Source organism: Parus major, chromosome 5 (assembly GCF_001522545.3).
Source record: "Parus major isolate Abel chromosome 5, Parus_major1.1, whole genome shotgun sequence".
Taxonomy (NCBI): domain Eukaryota; kingdom Metazoa; phylum Chordata; class Aves; order Passeriformes; family Paridae; genus Parus; species Parus major.
The window spans coordinates 55904177-55925866 of record NC_031774.1 but is presented as its reverse complement, the minus strand read 5'-3'; the positions used below and the strand labels follow the sequence as shown (position 1 = coordinate 55925866).

General features: G+C 43.7%; 1 long non-coding RNA gene across 1 annotated transcript in view; it reads left to right on the top strand.

Annotated features, from left to right (window-relative positions):
* The first annotated feature begins 2462 nt into the window (after positions 1–2462).
* LOC107206489 overlaps positions 2463–21690 on the top strand; it is a 66047-nt gene continuing 46819 nt past the window's right edge. The window contains exons 1-2 of the long non-coding RNA XR_001522432.1: positions 2463–2826; positions 10271–10353. This is a non-coding gene — a long non-coding RNA (uncharacterized LOC107206489). The remainder of the gene's footprint in view (positions 2827–10270; positions 10354–21690) is intronic.

Below are 21690 nucleotides of genomic sequence, written 5' to 3'. Positions count from 1 at the left end.
CTCCCACTCTCTCCCTTTTGAGACTAAACAGATTGATCTCCCTGTCTGTGGCTAAAAGGCCTTTTCTAAACCTTCCATCAGAGCTTCACTTGGGTATCTGGGCCTGAAATGGGGCTGTAATCACTAAGTGAGTCTTGGGCTAAAGTGATTTTCTAAAGTATAACATGGAGCATTAAGGATTTCTTGGCCTGTACAGAGTGTAGTCTTTTTTTAATCTGGTTCCTTGACTCTTGCCTTTTTAATGTTTTTTTCAGTGGTCTGGACCTCACAATGCAAAATTCTTTCTAGATATATGATCCTACAGTGCCAGGAGACAGGTTGTTGTCTGGGGGTGCAAATCCTTTTGTCAAACCCAGAGTATTTCCTGTTCTCACTAATTCCAGGTCTTTCTGGAGGAGGTGAAAGGACACACACCTGCTGGAAGGGGACAGGGAGACAGAGAGTGCAGCTTTGAACCCAGGAAAGCCTCATTCTCCTGGCTGCTGCAAGTGCCAGTGTGATGGCTACAGGGCAGCAGATATTGAGGTTATATTGGCCAATACTGGGATTCATAACAGCTCCTCATTGCCTTACACAATGTTTTCCTAGAGCAGAATTTCTGACATGAAATTCTTCACAGATAAGGGATCTATTTTTCCCTCTGCCACAAAGGTGTTAAAAATAAACCACCTGCATATTGAAAGTAAAAAGGGAAAAATATAAAAGGATGGGCAACATGGGAAGGAAAAGAGGCAGATGAAATAGTGTATGTTGTCCCCTTGAGTGTTGCTCAAGCTGTTGTCTGTAATCCTACCTGCAGGGTAGTGATGGTGCTGGAGCTCAGGGGATCATGCAAGTCCCAAAATCCTTGTCCTCACAGTGAGTGCAGAGCTCTCTGAGACCACCCAAGTGTTACAGATCAGTGTTAATCAGGAAATCCCAAACCTGGGACTCTGCCCCTGTAATATGAACTTCAGAAACTCTTGAGTCCTCCTGTAGTCAATACCAGGAGCTGCTACTGCAGATCAAGACCAGGAGAAATTCCCATTAAATCAACATTAGATTAATATTTACAGTGCTATGACTGATGACTAGACAATCTGCCTTCACACTGGTATTTAAAATTCATCCTGATTCCTGTTGCAGGAGCTGGTTCTGCTCCCCCTGGAATGCCCTTTATTGCACTTATGCTGTCCAGGACATGCCTGCATGGAAAACCTGGTTTGTGTAAAACTCAGATGACTGCAAGGAGCTGTTGAGGCATTCTGGGTCATTTTTGTGAAGCAAACTTCCACTGATGCAGTGCAGACTTGCAGCACAAGTGGTGGGATGGGGTCTGGGATGTGAGGTGGGAATGCAGGAGCAAGGGGAAGGCCAGAAACCATTTTAGTGATGACTTGTCACATGGATGAGTTTGTGCAGATGGGTTTGCTGCTGGCTGATTCATTCCTGGGGATGAAGGAGAAACAGGGGGGCAGAAAAAGCTCTGTCCAATACAAATTATGGTGGCACACAACACAGATGTGGTGTGTGTCTAGTTGTGCCCTAGACAGTATCTAAGGATGCAAGGGAGGATGTAATGTTCCTTCTAAGAACCAGTAGGGTTCTTTTCATTCCAGATGGTTGTTGGTTTATGTTCCTGTTTATCTGTCAAATATAGTAACAATAAAGCTCCAAGATTTTTAATAACTATAGCAAAAACATAACAGGCAAAACCTTTTCCTTTTTTCCTAGTAACTCCCCTGCCTTCCACTGGGATAAACTCTGCAAACTTGTGTGGGAGAGAAAAGCCACCAAACAATCTGTGGCTGCCAACTTATTTTTCAAAGTCCAAATTAAGGAGAGGTCAAGGGCTGAATAACAAATCCCAGAAATATGAAGACTAAATATGTTGCCAAAGGCAGAGCTGTGGTCCTGGCCACTGTGATTGCTTTTCTGAGGAGAAAGGAAGCATGTGTGGTTGTGTATTTGTTAGTAGAAAGTCAGGCATGCTTCCCCTCTCTGAAAGAATCAATAAAATAGAGATTTCCTTCTGGATAGTATGGAAATAATAGGAATTATGAGATGAAGGTGAATAGTTCAGAAATAAATGTATAAATACCACTTTAAGTTGTCTTTCTTGGTGAGTTGTAATAATTAGCAGGCTTTCATTTCCCAGCAATGTTCCTTCTAATGAGAGCACCTCTCATCCTTCTGGTGAGCAGCTGAAGCCCAACATCCATAACAAGTGAATGTGCTCCCTGTGACACGTCATGCTTGCCACGTGGCCATGAATGCTTTGCAAAACATGTTTTTGCAATGTCCCATAACAACTCATTAAATATTGTTTTCCTTTCTGTTTCATATACTCTCATTAACTTGTCAGCTCAAGGTAGTTTTTTCTTTGTTTTTTTTTTTTTTCTTTAATCCTGTATTCTTACTCTCTCTGAAATATCTTTTAAACATCTGTTCAGTTAGAGCTTGTAATAAAAGAAATGCCATGAAATCTTCCTGCAACAACAAAAAGATGCTCTGATGACCCTGTTGCTCATATACCAGCTGAAATAAATTTCCAGGTGTGAAACTTTGTGCAGTCCTGATGATGCCAAATATTCCTTGTACTTTCTGCTCTGAGAAATGACTGTGGTGGTGCTGTGGAGCTGCTAAATGGGACTGTCCAGGAGACAACAGCATCCAGAATATGAAGTAAAAACTACTCATCTAAAAACCGAAGCCTTCATTCTCTTTGGAGCAGACAGGAGAAAACATGGATGGACTATATTTGGGAAAGGTTGGCTCCATTCGTGTGAGTAAGTTCTTCTCCGAGGTGGCTGGAGTGTGACACTGAACAGGGTAACCCTCATCTTAGTAAGTTTGATATTATTTTTTAAATTGATTTAATATTTGCCTATATTTGAAGCACTTTAGGGCTTTACACTTCTGTTTCTCAGTGCTGCTGTCAGATCCAGGATAATTAATTCCATAGATAACTTCATCTTGGGGCCAAGGGAACCTTTTGGGAAAAAAATGAAACAAACCAGAGAATCAAGGAAATACACATGGTCTGTTTATTATCATTTTGGTGAAGGAATTAAGTACATAAAAGTGCTCCTTGCTTTGTGTGTCTAATGCTGTGTTATACCCAGGAGCTCCAGAACTGCAATTTGTCATTTGCTTAAAGTCTGTGCATGGTTCAGTTTTAATCCTCCTGGTCCTGCAGGCTGTAATGAATTCCAGTTGAGTCCAGTTCCAGAGATGAACAACCTCCTGGTGTCCCAGTGAGCTGCTTGTGCAAATGACCTGGATGTGCACACTGTGCTTGGGCAGGAGAGGTCACCCCTGTGGGGTAAATTGAGGGGTTGTTGATAATGTTTGATTGTGGAATAAAGAGATTATACGGCAGCCTGTGCCTAAATGAGAGTGTCAGAAGTGAAAATTGTTACTTCTGCTCTTCATTCCTCCTTTCCCTTGCTCTCCCTCCCCAGGCAGTGATGTGCAGGTGGGTTTGTGTTTGCAAGCTGTGCTCTGGTTTGGGGGGTCTGGGTTTAGGGTGCTGTGTTGTCCCATATCCCTGGACCAGTCCCACCCCTCCCATGGGCTCTTGGCCCTGCTGTAGAGCAGGGACTGAGCCATCCCTGCCCAGTGGCAGGATGGGGACTGTGCAAGGGATGTTTCAGCGAGTGACAGCACAACGAGCCATCAATCTGAAACAACAACCCACAGGCGTGCATGAAAATGTGATGCTTTCTGCCACGGAAGAGAAACGACTCGCACAAAATGACTGTGGAACAGCATTTAACTCGAGTAAAGAGCTGAATTAATCACAGGCTCCATCAGAGCCCTGGGGAGAGCGGCACGGAAGGAAAATGAGCCACTGCTGAGAGCTGAGCCAGCAGCCAGCTGATGAGGTGCTCTCCTCCCTTCCAAGGGACTCAGCAAAAGGATTTTTCTCCCCCTTGGAAGTGAGGTGGCTTTTCAAATGTGGGGAGGAGGATGACAGTAAGCATATGTTCTGCTTCCTGTTAGCTGCTGTCTGAGATTCTTCTCCTCCTGTGTATGATTGATTCTTGATTTGTTTCCACGCTTCTTTTGCTGTGCCCAGAAGCAGGAACAAAAGGGCAGAGGAGCAGCAGAAATGTGAAGACCCAGAACAGCATTCACCACCCACAGGCCTTACTTTTGGGTATTTTTTGTAATATTTTTATGTCAGGGAGGGCTGCATGTGACGAGAGGATTTATGGCTCTAATTCCTTGTTCCTGCATAGTCACCACGTTCTTTGGTCTCCTGCTTTTCTGAACATCCCACAAGCTTATTTCAGCCATCAGCTGCAACTTCTCAGTTTCAGTGTCTGAAGTAGCTCTGCCCATGCTCCCTGATAACTCCCACAGGATTTATTTGTTAAATGAGGTATTTCTGGACCAGACAATGCATTGCTTTCAGAATTTTGGTGCAACACAACCTCCTGGATTAATTTATTTTTGTGGGTACAGCTGGCCCACACAGGAGGTAGGGGCTCCTAAAGGAGGTTAGGGTTAGCTAAACCACAGGCAGTGGTTTAGCTAATTCCTGGGCAATCAGAGAGCTGATTAAAGAACAGGGGCTCTTGTATGGCAAACAAGGTGCAGTGCAGCCCACAGGAGGGCTGGTGGTCCACTGCAGCCTGTGACAAAATGGTACCAACCACAATGGAGTCTTGGAAGTTTGTAAAGCCATGAGAGTCATGGATTCTTCATGGCCAGACCAGGACTTAGGGATCCTGCTTTAAATAATCCTTCAGAGAAATTAGAGATGAGAGAAAGTAGAGGTGATAAAACCTTGTTTTATAATCCCCTCTCTACAGCTCTGTGTCAGTCTTTGTGAGACTCCAGCTCAGAGGTAGGGGTAATCTCAGCAGGATGTAAAAGCACTTAGGCAGGACAGCAGACACTCTGAAATGTGGCTCTGGGCTCTAGAGCTCTGCAGTTGGGGTTGTAGTCAGCCTTTTGTCTCTGTGCTGGGCCATTTAACACATTGACACTCTGCCAGCTCCTCCATCACGTGCTTTGGCCAGAATATTTTCCCTGGTGGATACCAAGGCTGTGCCTACCCCGATATTCAGCAGTTCTATGTGGTACATCACCCTCATCTTCAGTTTTGCCCCATCCTAGGCAGTGCTGGATCAATGCTGATGCTGCTTCTCTTGTCTTGTGGGTGTCTCTCTCCTTCAGAGCCCCTCCTGCAGCTTCTGTTTGAATCAGTGTCCTTGGTGCCACTTCTGGGAGCAGCTGCAGAACCCAAGTGCTCTCTGGCAGAAATGTCACCTACTTTCATCATCTTCTTGGAGCACCATCCAGTTTTCCTCCTTGCCTAATTCTTTAACATTTTTGGACTGCTTTTCCTGCTCATCATGTGCTCCTCAGTGGTGTCTGTGCACCAGAGCTCCAGGGCTGCCATATATAGAAATATTGGTGAGCTGGAGCAAGGCTGAACATGAGAGAAGTCAGATTTATTTATTTTCTCTGACTGTAACTTTTGCCTTCTGGGCAAGCACTGGGGACCTGCCATGTAAGAAGTGACCAGCAGAGCTCAAAAGCCAAAGTTCTGCAGTTGGAGTTATAAACAGCCTCTTATCTCTGTGCTGGACACAGACAGTGACCAATTTAACACATCTACCCCCTATCTTAAAATAGTTTTAAAAATAGCAAGTGTATGAACGAAAAACTGTGCAGAAACACTTCAAACTAATTTTTGTTTTACAGCTTTTTCTAAACTCAGTCTTTCCCCCCACTCCCCACCCCTCACTACCTCCCCCCCCAAAAAAAAAGTTGTCTTGGCTTGTCACTAGACTGCATGGTTAGTGCCAGATGGAGCTTAATAGCAGGTACATATTATCCTGCTGTTTAAGAGTTTAAATCTTCTTTTAAAACAAACAAACAAAAAATTCTCTTCTTCCTTCTCTCACTTTTTAGAAGGGTCACGTCTATGAATAGGCAAAAGCTTGAATTGTGCTGTGTTCTGCTAATCTGTGGTGTTTAAAAATGGCCTTGCCCTTTTCTGAGATGCTGCATTTTTTAGCTTGAGTTTAATTTTTCTTTGAAATAACAGAAGTGAAAGTCACAAGTATCCCTGAGAATTTCAGCTACTTTCTTGCTATTGTGGTTAAGTCAGCAGAGTTGTTAGTGTGAGGATGACCAAAAATCATCCTGATACTGAGGGACAAACACCTCAATCACCCTGCTCAGCAGGAATACAACTGCAAAGTACACCAGAAATTAATTTGAGAGAAAAATATGAATAATAACTATCCTGCCATAAATTCCCTAATTCTAAGCATCTTTTTCATAGGTAACTGTATGTTAGTTCAGCATTTACAGTGTGTGTGTTTGTTGAGGGGACTGTGACAAGGAGGGATGGGAAAGATTTCAGGATTCAAAGGAGTAATGTCCCAGCTTCCCATCCCTGAGGAAGTTAGAAATTATTCCAGGACTGAGGAAGTCTTTGCATCATATTTTAGTAATTAAAACTTCAGGAAAGCTTGTCTCTGCTACCTGCAGGACCACCCTGTGGAAAACCAGAGCATGGTTTTCCTATTTCTCTATTATTTTGTATTTTCTAATCTATAATATTAATTTATATATCTAATATTTTTCTACTATTTCTCACTTTTTTTCTAAAGTGAGGAACTGCCTTTAGGTACAATAGGAGCGCCCAAAACCTCAACATCTTCCAGGTAAATTGTGTTTTGTGCTCAGGTTCCCCCTGCTGCCTCTCCAAAGCAGAATCATTTTGTTAATGACAGCTGACTCAGTGATGGGCTTCACCTCCATGCCTTTGCCTGTAAAGCTTTCTCTGCAGACACACCAGACCAGTTTATTTCCCAGATCAGTGATCAAAGGCACCATACAAAGACTCAGTGTTGCTGTGTGCTGCAGAGGAAGGCTGGAAGTAATTTGGGTCAACTAAAGTTAGAAACCATCCTCACCTCACGAGACAGATGAGAGCTTTGATGTCGGGAAGATGATCAGAAAGACAATCTAGGAAAGACACTTTTCCCTGGTTCACTTTCTGATTTCTGGACATGAAGCCTGTGCAGGGCTGGATGCCTGGTTCTTGGGTGAGGACACTCTGCCCAGTCCTGTGACCTGCCCTCAACAGAGGCTGAGAAATGGCTGAAAACAGGGGATGAAAAATGGGAAAATGTAAAGCACTTGAGTGAATAATGCTGCAGGATATTTCTGGGAAAGAATCCTTTCTCACCAAAAGGGTTTGTGGACAATTCAGGCAGAAGAGCAAAGGAAACTCAGATCCTTGTATTTGCTGCTGTATCTGATGTGAACTGCACAGCTCTAGCATCTTCTGTTTAATAATATCAGAATTTTGTCTTGTGCTTTCTGGGGCTGGTGGGGGGATGTAGACCAATATGACAGTCTTGCACAGCAAAAGGAATCCTGTTCACTACATGGTCTTCTGTAGGAAGGCCTTTACCTCTGCCTTGCACCAGAGATGGACAATGACTTATTTGGGGGTAAGGACAGATTGGTCTCCTGGATGTTCTCCCCTTGCCTCCCTGAGCTCTGCAGACATGGATTCTGTGGTTAGAGTGCAAGTGGAAGGCTGATGAAATCCAAGTCACCCAGAAACAGGAAAAAGCAGCTTTGGTGAAGCCCCAGTTTTGTACCTATGTGTGCTCGTTCCCTCCTTCTGACTTCTATCCTGCCTGGAGAAGAAGCCAGCTCAGTCCCTTTGTGCTGTTTTGATGAGTAACCCTATTATTAGGGAAATTCCTGACATTTATTTCTGGCTTTCCAGACTTCTCCTTACTACAAACTCCTAAGGGATGAAGGGCTGCCTCACAGGCTGCACTCCATGCCAGCTGTGTTGCAGGCTCTGTCCTAAAGATGCTCTTTTACCTTTATTATGGCAAATTTCACTTACAAATTCCAGCCTAAGGGATTGCTGAAACAGGATCCTCCCTCTGCAAGTATTTTATGGTCCAGCTGGTGGACTGAAGCCAAGCACAGGCTGAAACAGAAACCACTGGGCCATGAACCCATTCTGTTACAAATGAACAAATGCCTTGATCCTGCTCCTGGTGTACCCACCCAATTAAGGCTAGTCAGGAAGTTAAAATCCCTCAGAAATATTCTAATGAAAGCTCTTCAAGTGGTTTATACATGAGAATACAACTCATGTAGAGAGGGTTTACTGCTCCAGGCCATCTCTCTGTGTCCTTTCCATCTCAGTGTGATGCCATCAACCTGGTGAGTTATCTTGGCCTTCAGAGGTAACTTTACCTCCTTTCCTGCCACACTGTGCAGGCAGAAGGAAAATATTGATGCAGGTCATTGATTGAGAGGTCCATCACTCCCATCCACAGCAGGAACTGCCCACAGTGATGTCCACTGGGAGTGGCAGGGAAAGTATCACCTTCCATGGGAGCTGACAACAGGGCCTTTTGGGATTTTAGGAGTTGAAATACCAAATATGACAAATGTGGATGTCGATGAGGTGAAAGAAAGAACAGCTGTTAGTGTCTCTTAGCCCCCTTTCTACTTGCTGACATCCTGCAGCCTGAGGTTTTCAAATAAAAATCCCTTCCTTTCCCCCAGGTCTGGCACCAGAGATCAAGCCAACATCTTTAAGTTATTTTCTTGTTTCATTTTAATTTTTTAATCCTTGGAAGCCACTAATCTGGTTGGCTTTGAATGTTCTCCAAAAGTGCTCCTTGAAGCAGCAATGTGAACCCCTCAGCACAAACATTTACTTTTAAACTGAAAACCAGAAAGAGTTGGGCAAGCTTAGTACCAAACTGTGTATTTCAATTCAGGCCCATAATCTGAGCAGATCTGGCTCATAATTAATCTTTGGGGAGTCTCTAGGTAGCAACTTGCAGGTCGTTAGCCAGTAAACTCCCCCAGGTCTCCCTGGGCTTGGGATTAAGCTCTGTGTGTGAATAATCATCTAATTAACCACCTCATGCAGGGGTTTCAGAGACCTTCAGTGGCTGCTCTTGGAAGAGGTGTAGGTTTTAGCACAGTTGTGTCGCAGCATGCTAGCAGGAGCCAGGAGAAATTCAGAGGGAAGGTAGTTTTCATCTCAGGTGGTGCAGGAGGGTTTGAAGTTCTCATTTATTGCAGAGGCAAACACTTCTCAACCATGAAATGAACCCAGGCATGTTTTGCCTTGAGATGATTCCTGAAAATTGTAATACATTAGAGACTTTTTTGAGGTGAACTTATATTAAACTTTATGACAAAGGCTGTCTCAGGCTTCCTGCTGTCTCACAGAGATCTGTAACAATTCCTGATTCAAATTATCTGTATTTGAGAACCTTTTCTTGCCAGAATCAATGCTGCCTTGTCAGGACCAGGTTCTGTGAGCTGAACATGTGCTTCAGCTCCAGTTTTGAGTTTCCTTATCTCCTTGATAAGGAGAAGCAGCCTGTAGGAGGGTGCCACGGTGGGTTTTCTGTGGAATCTGGGAATTCTGTGGAATCTGGGCTGTGAATTGCCACCCAAAGTTGTGGCTTTTCCACTTGAGCTACAGCTCATCTTCTCAAGGGCTGCTCTGCCCTCACCCATGTGAGAGCTCTCCTGCTCACCACAGCTTGGTGAGGACCTGCAATGGAATCTGTCATATGAAAAATGTCAGTTTCTCCACCTTTGCAGTGGGAAAGTCTCCATTAGCAATATTCACCTGGAGCACAGTTCACCTCTGGGTGTGCTGCATTCTGCACGTGGGGAAACCTGTGTTCTCCTGGTAAACATCAAAGAGAGAGCTGGAGTTAAAGCTGGGGGGACCTTTCTGCCTTCAATTTTTGACTGTTGTCACAAGAAACAGGAAAAAGGTTGGGATGCAATTCCTTAAGTACAAGTTTTCCAGGTAAAGGCTCTAAAACACAGTTATGAAAGTTTGGAATTTTGAGACCTTTTCATACTTCAGCAAAGGGTCTTCTAAAATGTTTCCTGGAAGGACTCAGGCACAGTTTCTGTTCTTTCACCCTGCTGCAGCTTGCCATAGCGTTTTTAATGCCCTTTTCCTATGATTTAAGTAAGAAGAAAATTAGCATTGATATGCACAATAGGAGCAAATGTCTGCTTTAAAGGTACCATTCTCCACAGCAAGGCCATGGATTTAATAGGCTTTTACTGTATTATTGACAGCACAATGCTGTGGCATTGAACCACAACTATAGGGAACAATCCAATTATCGTTCAATTGAGCCAAAGCAATTAGTCAGCTTAGGCCAGGGGATAATGCAATCGGCTGAAAATGTTCAACAATTAGATTTGCAGAAAGCTGGAACTCACATTTTCTCTCTTTCTTTCTCAGCTGACTCAAGGATCTCCTCCTAACTAATGAACATGGGCAACAAATCAAAATATGGTGGAAACTTCAAGAGGTTTGTGGCCAAGGTAATGGAGGCTTTTAAACAGGCAGGGTTTTTTTGGAGATGCACAAACTCATGGTCCTCTCTGTACTTCATCCTCCTATAGCACTGCAAAAAATAAAATCAAAATAGTCTTCAGACTTTGACACTTATTTTCTCTATTTAAATCTTAAAAAAAAGTGGAGAAGCAATTATGAAAGGTTATTATAAGAGATATGAGGATATGAGGACCAAAACTGTTGTTTAAGTGGATGTGTAAATTTGAGACACTTGGGACTGGTTGAACAAAAAATTGTTTAATCAAAACTTTTCCTATAAAATGTATATATTTATGGTAAGGTCACTAAAATTTTCTGGAAAGATTTTTCTCAAAACTATTTTTTTTTTCATTTTTGATGTGGCACTGGTTTTGGTAAATATGTGGCCTGTGCTAAGGAAGAGATTAAAATATTCAAGCTGCAGCATTATGTGAGTACCCTGTGTTCCTCCCTGTAACTTAAGGATCTTTTGAAGGTGGAATTAACATAACCAAATCATTAAAGACTGAAATACTTTCATCTCATGCTGAATGAGTAATTGGTACATTATGGGCCTGACTGCTGTTCCACAAGTATTATATTCTCTTTGACTTCTTTTGGGATTGTTAATACCTGGACTAATGGTATAAGGGATCCAAATGATCTTGTTTCTGCTTGAAAGAATTGGAAGAGTGTGCTTCATAGCTGTACAGTGTTGATTTTGCCAACAAAACCTGAATTCAGATCAACTCTTCCTATCTGAGGGTAATCTGCTTAAATATGCTTGTTCATCTGCCTTATTATCCTGCAATATGAAAAGTGCTCCTGTGTTTTGTTATGCAGAAGAGCTGACAAAACACATTTTGAATGCTTTGAGTCTGGAGATCCTGGTCTAACACAAGTGGTCTTCAGGCATGAAAAGCTCTGATTCGGGCTTGATTCCATTACACTGAGAAAAGTTGGAAGAGAACTTGATTTATTCAAAGGCCAAGGCTAATCTGGGTTTGAGCAGAACAGGCACAGAAGAGTTTGTAGCATTATAGACATGATTCCTTCTGCACTCAGCCAAAGGAAAGACTGCCCTAAAACCAATGTGTTTTGAACTCAGACCATCACTTAATAGGGAGATTATGTTGTAGTAACCCAAAACTGCCTTGGCCTCTGTGCTGGGGTTAGAAACAAAGTGCTGGATTTCTCTGAAACAAGTTAAAATGTAGAAATAATGCACTCATTGGGGTCTCTTGAAGGTTGATGTGAAACTAGGTCGTAGCAGCTCTTTTGGAATTCAGTCTTTTGCCTGCATTTTTGTGTGAGGTGTTGTCTGGAGCACTGGGCACTGCTGGTGAGATGGACAGGAAGCCTTCCTTGGAGCTGCCTTTTGTGCAACTCTTTAAAGTTAGCTCAGAAATCTCTCAAAGTCAGAGCTTGTCTGGATAAAGGTGAGTAGTTAGGGTTTTTCCTGTCTAATGAATAGACTGAAGGCACTGATGTGGAATGGAAGAGTTCAGGCTAAATCCCAATTTAACATAGTGCTTGATGTGAAAATACTCCTGCATTAATAACAAAACAAAGGGATTTACAGACTCTCATTTGCCTCAAGTGTTGATTAAAAAAGCCTAATAAGCCCTTATCTTGTGCCTTCACATCTCAATGGATTTATAAGATGGGGGAGTGGAAAAGAGACCTCGAGGTGTCTTCCCCTGAACACCAGACTGCAACATCAGCTGGTTTGGATTATAGAATCTCTGCAGATGGATCTGGCTCTTGTGTGCTGTTGAAGGGGAGAAAACATCATTATCCTTGGAAATTCTGAGTGAATACAAAATCTTTAAGTGTGAAAAAGGATTTTTCTTGCTTCTTAGTTTATCTTGAGGCTGTTTCTGAGTTCTGCCCATTTGCCTTCATGCATTCCAAAGAATTTGTCTCCAGAGTTGAAAGCAACTGTTGTAATGCTAAGTTAGAAATATTTGGGGAAGACATTAAAATAGAATTTTAAAGGGTTTATGACATGCTGTGCCATTATCTACCGCTGTATAAAAGTTGAATAAAAAATCAACCAAATGAGCTGCACTATTCATGTAAAGCTTTCTAACCTATGAATAATGTGATCACCCCAGATACAGCATTGTAAAGGTTTTATCAGCATCATTGGAGTATTTTTATCTGTATTTGCATGTCTTAACAGGAAGTAAAGGTACTAAGGTTGTGGAGTCAAACTTTCAGTGCTAAAGAACTTGGCTCTGGGTTCTGCCCTTTTTATTCCCCTTCTTTCTTTTTTTTTTTTTTTTTTTTTTTCCTGAATTTGATTGCCTGTGGTATGAAATGCTGAGTTTTCCTTTACCTAGAAAGCAAAGAGATCTGACATTACACTGAGTCCATATCTGTCTTCCTACATTGCGTGGAGTTACCAAACACATGTGGCACCATAGAAGGATCTGCTGAAGGCAGTGCCCACCTGCCCAGACACCCCTCTCCTTCCCATTAGGCTGTGTGCTTCTTAAAGCCATCCTGCTCCTCATAATGAGAGAAAAAGGAGGATTTTATGGCTTAGCTGGAGGGTGCCTTGATAGCACAAACTCTCCATCTGCCTGGTGAGCTCCTGTCTGATGCTGTGCAAGCCCAGCTCTTGCCAAATAGCCACCAGCTGTCCTCAGCTTTCAGGACCACTGAGAGAGCTGCAGTGTGGGAGGGTGTTTGACAGCTTTATCTTGTTAGGAGAGAGAACTCTACTGCTTTCCCTGCTCACCCTGCTTATGCTGCTCTGAAGCTCCTGTTGCTGCTCAGCTCTTGAGTTACAGTAAGAGGCAGTGGGGAGAGCTTGGAGAGGGACTTTTGACACAGGCATGTGGTGAGAGGCAAGGGCTAGTGGCTTTAATTGAAGGGTGTGTAGATTTATATGAGATCTTAAGTAGAAATTCTTGGCTGTGAGGGTGGTGAGGCACAGGTTGACCAGAGAAGCTGTGGATGCCCCATCCATGAAAATGCTCAAGTCCTGTCTAAATGTGGCTTGGGCAGCCTGGTCTGGTGGAGGGACACTTTGCCCATGGCAGGGGGCTTGGAAATAAATGGTGTTTAATGTCCATTCTAACCCAAACAGTCCTATCATTCTATAGCAGGATTGAACATAGAGGGGTAGGAGAAAGGACAGACTTTATTTCCAGAAAAGATGGTAAAAAATGCTATCTTGAATTAAAATTGTATTTTGTTACATTTTCCCAGTAAATCCAAGTCTCTGTTCAGGTAGAATTTGTGCTGTTCCTTTCCTGTGGTCTTCTGAAGCATATCTGGAGTCAGACAACAGTTGCAACAGGGGTTTGGCAATAGCAAAGTTGTGAGAAGTGTGTGAAAACCTCTCCCTCTGCTGCTCTTTGATCTCCACCCTTTAGACAAGACCCTGTGTGATACAATGGGCTCACACTCAGTAGTGCTCATTTAACTAAGTGGAAAGGAGCAGGGCCATGGATCATATTGATGTGTAGCTGAGTTTTTTACTCAGCCTCTGGACAAAACCACTGCTGCTTATTCACCTTTGTGATTGATCACTGCTGTGTGATGCTCTTTCATGTTGTGAGTCACTCATGAGACAGGACAGCCCTTCTCTGGCTACCAAACACCTCCCAGAGGTGGTTAATTGAGTGGCTCAGTGTTCCACTTTTAATGGCAGCACTCTCGTGGTCATTTATCCAGATTTCACTCTGGATGGGGTTACTGGAGCATTTGGTTAAGGCAAGAGGCTCCCTAAAGGCATGACTCACCAAGATGATCTGGTAACCCAACCAGGAACATTTCTAACAGCATAAAGGATTGCTCTTCTTAATCCTGAGGGCTGTATTGCTTTCTCTTGGGTTGCCTCCTGCTTTGTCACACCTGCCCAGGTGTGTTATGTGAGAACCCAAGGTGTGCTGTTGCTGTGCACATCTCCAGGGTGGGCAGAGCTCTGCAGACCTTGGAGCACTGGAGCCAGCCCAGTTCTGCTGTCCAGCATGAGACTGGTATGTCTCATGTCCTGGGGCATTTTGTGCGCATGAGCATGGAGGTATGAGAAAGTGGCTTTCAGAAAAGGGGCAGAAATCATCTTTTAAATGTAGCTAGGTTGTTTGATGTAGTCCAGCTGGGCACAGAAAGCTGTTTTCTTCCATGGCGATGATCCTGCTCTGTGATCTTGTACTTGAGAGGCACTTTATGATGATTGCTGGGGGTGTCTCAGCCCTTGGAGCAGCCCAGTGTGCAGAGCCCAGAGGAGTTAGGAGACAGCTGTGTATCTGGTGCAGAGCTTGGAGCTAAGCAAGGGAACAACTGAGGCCTGGAGGCAGCAGAAGTCAGGGCATTTCACTGCTGCTGTTAATACAATCCTGCTGGTGCACCTGCAAGCTGACACTAAGCAGCATCTCTCACCCCATGTGGTAGAGAGAGGCCTTTGATGTCTCAGTGATCTCTCCTCAGGAGCAGGAAATGCTGTTTATTCCTCTCTTCCTCATCCCTGCCTCACATAAGTGTGATTCCTTAGAGGTGCTCAGGTCCCAAACACTATGTGGGGAAAAGTTGAGAGCTGTATGGAAATGGATTGTGAAGACACAGAAGAAAAGATCTTCTCTGCAGTGTCTGTGCTGTCACTGCATCTCCTGGGGATTCCCTTTCCCATCCACAGTTAATTTATGCCATCTGCTCGGGGATGTTCTTGGGAAGCGTTTAGTGCCCAAGGCTGTTCTGTGCTCCCCCAGCACGGTGGGAGTCAGTATCTTCAGTTGTATTGCTTGGGTGAGAAATTGCTGAAGGCAAGAATCTGCACCAATTACCAGCAATAAATGCTGAGGAGTGGAGGCTGGGGAAGTGTCAGATTGCTGAAGTCTCTTCCAGCACAGTTGTGTTGGACGTGTATTTCCTGAGAGCTGCAAAACCTTGGTCAGCACTTCTGAGGTGATTGACTGTTGTTTGCCACCCTGGCTTCAGCTTGACATCAGACAGTGAAATGGAGTTATTCCAGGCCTTTCTCCATGGCCTGGCATTTTGACTCCTAGACACCTTGAACTCCAGGGGACATCTGTGCTCAGAGACCAGGTCTGAGCAAAGAAACCACTCTGGGCCTGAAGATGAAGAGACCTCCTGCACATCTAGGAAGGATGAAAAGCTCAGATGAGTGACAATAATATTTTTAGTGGATTCCAGAGAGGAACTTTTGGACCTGAACTGTAAGAGGTGAACTCTTGGGATGAGAAGAAAACACTGTCCTCCTCTTCTTCCCAGGTAAATTCAGTTTGTGGTCCTTTGTTGTGGTGAGTCTGGCAAAACATCAATCTGCTCATGTTTCTGCTGGTTCAGCCACCACAGGAGCTCCCACACAGAAAAAGTTGTGAGAGCTTCTGGCAAGCCTGGTTTAAGCAGCCCAGGGACCCTTGGGCAGGCTTTGACTTTGCAGAGGAATTACCTGCACCATGGATGGGGAATACAGATCTGTGTGTGTACCCTCAGCAGTTTGCAGATACTGCCTTCATCTTCCTCTCATGTTTTTTCATTACTGGCCAATAGCAAAGGCTGATTTATTTAAAGTCTCCCTGATGCACGATTAAGAGTCAGCAAAGTCGAGGGGTCCTCAACAAAGTTAAGATCCTCTAGAACACGGTCAGTAGCTGTCTGGAGGCATAAACAAATGAGCTGAAAATCGAAATATAATTTAACCACAGCACAGATGCCTCTAGATCAGCCAGGAATTTTTCATTTTCCTCTATTATGTTTTGTTATGAGCTTTATTCATATTTGAGTCGCATGCAGAAGAAGTTTCAGATCTTTCATGTCAGACTATAAAGAAATGTAGAAGCAATAACTTCTTCCAAATATTGTGTTCTAACCTTCAGATGGATTGCCTGCAATTATCCCACTGATGAGAAATAGTAATTCTCCTCAATGTATTTCCATGACACATCCTTTGAACTCACACTGATCTGTAATCATTTTAGCTCCTTGTAGAAAGAGTCTTTCACTTGCTGCCTTGTAAACAAATTGAAAACTTAATGGTAAACTGGGAGAAAATGGGGGATATTTTTTTCTTTTAAACCAATAATGCAGAGTCATTTTGGGTGGAGGAAGGGATAAGACATCCAACAGAAATGTCTCCCCACCTCAGTACTTGGCTCAGGAGTGTGTCTTCATTTTTAATTAGCCGTGATTGTTTCCAAGGCCAGGTTTGCCAGTCTTTTAAATTTCAGACTCGTGTGATTGCCAGAATTTGGCTGTGTGTGTGTTTTCAAGCACACTGGCCCTGGCCAGAACTCTGCTTCTTGTGGTTTCTGACAGCCAGGTTTGGCTGGAGCCAACTGAGCTCCAGCCCAGCTCCAGCTGCAGAAAAAAGCTGAATTTTCCTGAGCACAGGGAATCCAAAGATGGAATCAGACCTTCATGTGGAAGTCCACCAGCACACACAGGAATGAAGGGAGAAGGCTTTCTTCTAGAACAGTCCAGACACATTGCAAGTCTCAAAACAGTCCCATCTTCTGGAATTTCCATCCAATTTGGAGGCTGACACCTCTGCAGTGTGGTGGCAGTGCCAGTCACAAGCAGCTGTGTGCTTGCTTGGGTGTCCCCTCACATCAAGATCACAACAACCAGAGCGTGTTTGGCTGGAACTCTTCCACAGCACTGAGATAGGCAGCGATGGCAACACCTCCCCAGGCTGTCAGGGCTGCTGCTGCATTCACAGCTGCAGGATATTCCCAGAGCAAGCCAGCTATTTTCTCTTGTATGATAATTGTTTTCCAAGTTCTGTTATGGGACTCTCAACAGAACCACTGCATGTGTGCACCCTATTGCAGGACTGATCTTTATCTGAGTGGGCAAGAAGGTTTCAGCCAGCTCTGCTCCATACCACAGGCCTTGCAAGGCATGTCCTCGATAAATGAGGTGATATTTTTTGAAGTTGAAGCCCTGAGGCAGGGTTTGGTGAGGACAAGGTGCCAAGGACACATAGGTTGTACTCCAAGGCAATTCCTATTCTGTGAAGGTAACCTGCCTGCTCTGTTCTGTGCACCTTCCAAGGCGAGCCAAGAGAGTTGTGTCCATCTCAGAGGGTTTCCTGAAGGCTGACTGTGCTTACTCGAATTCCTGATGTCACTAAGGTAGAGAACAGCTCTAAGGCTTTAAGCAAGAATAAAGCAAATTTATGATTATTCTGAAATCCCTTAAGGAGGAGGAGATGAGGGTTAGGAACAGCAATTAAAGTAGATTTGCAGTTTCATTTAATAAGACTGGGCTGGAGAAAAGCTGGCAGAAGAACATTGCTGAAACCTTTTAAACCAAAAGGGTCCAAGCTTGATGTGAAAAATCTTTGAGCCTTCCAGGAATAACTCATATGCTAATAAGGAGGCTATATTTTGTTTCTTTCCAGTAACATCTATGGGTGAATCAAGAAGTGATTCACATCAAGTGCTGTGTGTTGGGCTCTCAAAATGTTTCTGAAGAGTCCTGAAGAGACAAAGGATGTAGAAGACAAGGAGGAAGAAGAGCAGCCTTGGTAATTCTACAAAGAATGTTAAAGTCAACTGATGTTAAGGAGGTTTCTGAGCTCCCATGGTCTGCCTTGTCTATATTTACAAATGTTCTTGCTACAGACCAAACCATTTCAAATGCTATGAGTCTTCTTGTTTTCTGTAACTGGAAAACTTTGACTGTTTATCAGCTTCATGTTTTGGAAGATCCTCAGACAAGAGGATTCTCATCCTATGTAAATCATAAACTGTTGGTAAATACACACTTATCTCATTGCTTCTGTGGCAATTAACCATCTTAATCATCATCCTCTTCCCAAAGGAAGAGAATTATCCCATCTGGCAGCCAATGGCATTGAGACAAGCAAGACATTTTCAGGAAGGTAGTTTGTCTGTGACATGAGTCAGGTTCTCTTCATTGCCAGGTCCCTAAAGGTACATATTTTCAGAAAGGATGATGGTGGCATGGGTTGTGATGGCTATCAAGGAAATCACTTTTCTATTTGGTGGCAGAGAATCTGTCCCAGCATAAAGTAATAAAATTATTTGTGTTGAAAGGACTTTTAAAGCTCATTTAGCCCAACCCCACTGCAATGAGTAGGGACACCTCCAACCAGATGAACATTTTCAGGGATGGAAGCATATTACTGGTATTTCTTGCCAAAGAAACCTGTAACACAAAGCTGCCTGTGAATAAAAGAAATGGGAATATTCTCGCAGTGTGGCCCTTCTGCTTCTAGGAACATGACAGCAAATGTGTAAAGAGGGTTTGAGTGGCACAGAACTTAAACAGCTTTTAAAAAATCCACCTCAATTTAAAATTGAAAGATTATCCAATATTGCATAAGTGTGAAAAATTTGGACAGATATGAATTTAGTAAAGTGGTTCCCATGACAGTAGGAAATAGGTAGCAGAGAAGGGACTGTCAGAGTTGTCTGAGGATGGTGGTGCAGAAGCAGATTCCTGGGCAGCTCCTGACTCCAGAGCAGGACACCCTCCACTTGCAGAGGTTTGTGTAGCACAGCCTGGCTGGCACCCTCTGCAGTAGGGCTGCTTGATGGGTTTCATCTCTGGGGCCTTTTAGCCTGAAAAGTTCCAGCCTCTGCATTTCCTACAAGAATGTGGGGGCATTTGGGGAGTTACTGGGTGTAGTACAATTGTGTGGCCTCACTTGTAGTGAAATGTGAATTGTTCTATGACTAATGAAATCCCTTAAATTCCTGTAAATAAAAGATGGGAACAGATTTGCTGGTGGAAAATGTCCCAGCTCAGCAGTTTCCCTCAGCCCCAGACAACTGCCATTTGCTGGCATCGCTCTCATAGATTTGTAAATATTGCAGAACACGAGGAGTTTAAATTTTCATGCTTTAATGTGAGGCTGTGGCTGTACTACGGTGGGGGATTGGGTTAGGAGCTTGCACAGCAACCTGGGTGATTGATAAAAACAGGGATAAAAATAGGGATATCAGGAGGGATCAGGCAGGAGGCTTCCTGGGGTGTCATTTGAGTTCATCATCTGTGTGGTGATGGAAATGTCCCTGCCAGGTAGAGACAGAGCTTCTTGACTAAAACATTGGAGTGAAGATTCCTGTTTGAGCAATGAGAGGATGTGGTGGTGGTTTAAGCTTTTCTCTCTCTCCCACCCTGCCCCCTCACCCCCAAAAAACCCCCAAAAAACCCAGGCTAATATTTGTTTTTCTTTCCTTGTTTTATATGATTTCTTACTATTAGGAAACACTTTGGTTACAAATCTCAGACCCAGCAGAGAAATACCCTTTATGTGTTCTGGCTAAGCCCCTCTCAGGAATGGAGCAGTAAGCCCTCAGATAGTTCAGGTGGTGTTTTCCTGTATTAAATGAGTTTAAAGCTGCCCATTGCAGGTTGTGCTGGACTGGCCAGCCCCAAGCCCATCCACATGCATTCATTTAAGCAACTTAGAAAAATCCCCAGGCTTGTAAGAGAAGCCCTACATATTTCATAGCTTGCTGGGATGGTTTAAGCCCTTACAGTTTGAAGTAAGGGTGCTTGCTTGATGAGAACATTTGCTGTGGTCAGAATATTATAGCAGCTGTGAGCACCTGACTCTTTCAGTATATGGTGTCTGATCATATGATTGGTCCTTTGTGAGCTAAGAAATAATTTTCCCATTGACTATCTTTTTTTCATGTAGTTTTCTTTCCTAAATTGCTCACACAGGGCATATAAATCACACAGCCAAACTGCATGTGGAGCAGACTTGCTTTTGGGTTTCTGAAGATATGAAATATGTAGCTTGCATTTTGCAGTCATAGCAGTCCAAAAGAAAAGTGTACATGCTGCTTGGAAAGCATCTTGAAGGTATTTTTCAACATCTTTATTTCTAGGTGTCTGGGTTGAGGGACTTCTTGAGAATTTCTGCTCTGGAAATTTTTTTGAGTAAGTAACAGGTTATGAATACATTCAAGCAACTGCAGTCAGTAGTGAGTCCAGCAATTCAGAGTCCAGAGGCAAGGAGAGCTGCCACAATGATGTGTGGAAAAGGACTGACACACTGGAAGCAGTTATAAGTGGACCCTGCTACATTAATTTCCTCACCACCATTTGGAACCTGAGAGGTTCAAGACCACCCTGTTCTTTTAAAGGTGGACTTACCACCCTTAATCCATCCCCCAGGATCTGTCCTGCTCTCCTTGGCAGTCATGGCTGTGCCAGATGTAGGCATTCCCTGGTTGTAGGGGTTGCATGGACAAAAATGATAGTTTTTTTTCCCTGTGCATGCAGCTGTAGAAGGTGAACTGCTCTAAAACCATTTTATTTGCTTTGGTGATGATGGGTGGCACTCTCACACAGAAATGGTGTTAACTGAGGGCAAACTTGCATCAAGGTTTAGAGGATGCAGAGTTCCTGCCAATGTAGGTACCACTCTTTCAGGCCTCCTAGAGAGGGATACACGAGGGGATCCACATCTTGGTTTGCTGCAGTTGTGCTCAGTGATGTGTCAAAGCCCTGTGGGATCACTGCTGGCTCTCTACACCCATCTATGAATATTTTCACACTTGCTTAGGGAATTCTCCAGGATTTGGCCTGTTATTAACAATTCTAAAATGATGGTCGCTCACAAATCCTTTTTAATAGAAACAGCGACTTACGTGTGTTTAATCTAAAGTCTGTTTGCTTGGGGTTCAGGCAGCTGGAATGAATTGCCCCCAAAATTAGTTTGGCATGTAAAAAATGGTGCTCTCTGCTCCTGGCATCATTGCATTGAAGATACACAGCTGAGAGCTGTGTTTAATATGTACCAGGGCAGTGAGCACAGCTCTTGGGGGCCAAGATTGCTTTGCTATGACCATTATGACACTGCATACCTGAGTATGCAAAAAAACCCCTGAAAATGCACTGCCTGTCATGTCTTATTGCTTAATGATGTAGCCAGAGGCAGATCTGACATTAAGGGCATTCTTCGCTCCCGGTGGGGAACATCCCATCAGAGCGGATGCATTTAGAAACTGCAAACAGAGCCTGCTCAGAGCTGTCACTTCTCTCCCTTAATGAGTCCATTCTTCAATCAAGGTAGTTTCTTCTCTGGGAGCTCAATGGTAATGTTTGAATATGGATATTTATAGTGTTAGTGACAGGCTCTTTACAGCCTAATGGCTGGAGCCAGGCAGCTCTGCTTTCAAAGGCTGGGTCAGATGGGAAGGGGGAGAGGTGGGCACGCTGGAGGGCTCTGGCTGAGCTTGGAAATGAAGATTTCCTCCAAACAGGGGTCTGGAAAAGCTAACACCTTATTTATTCCCCTTCCTTCTGGACAGGGCACTGCTTAACAAATGATGCCATGTGAGGAGAAGGGAAGGAAAAGAGAGTGTGGAAATTAGTGCAAGCTTAGC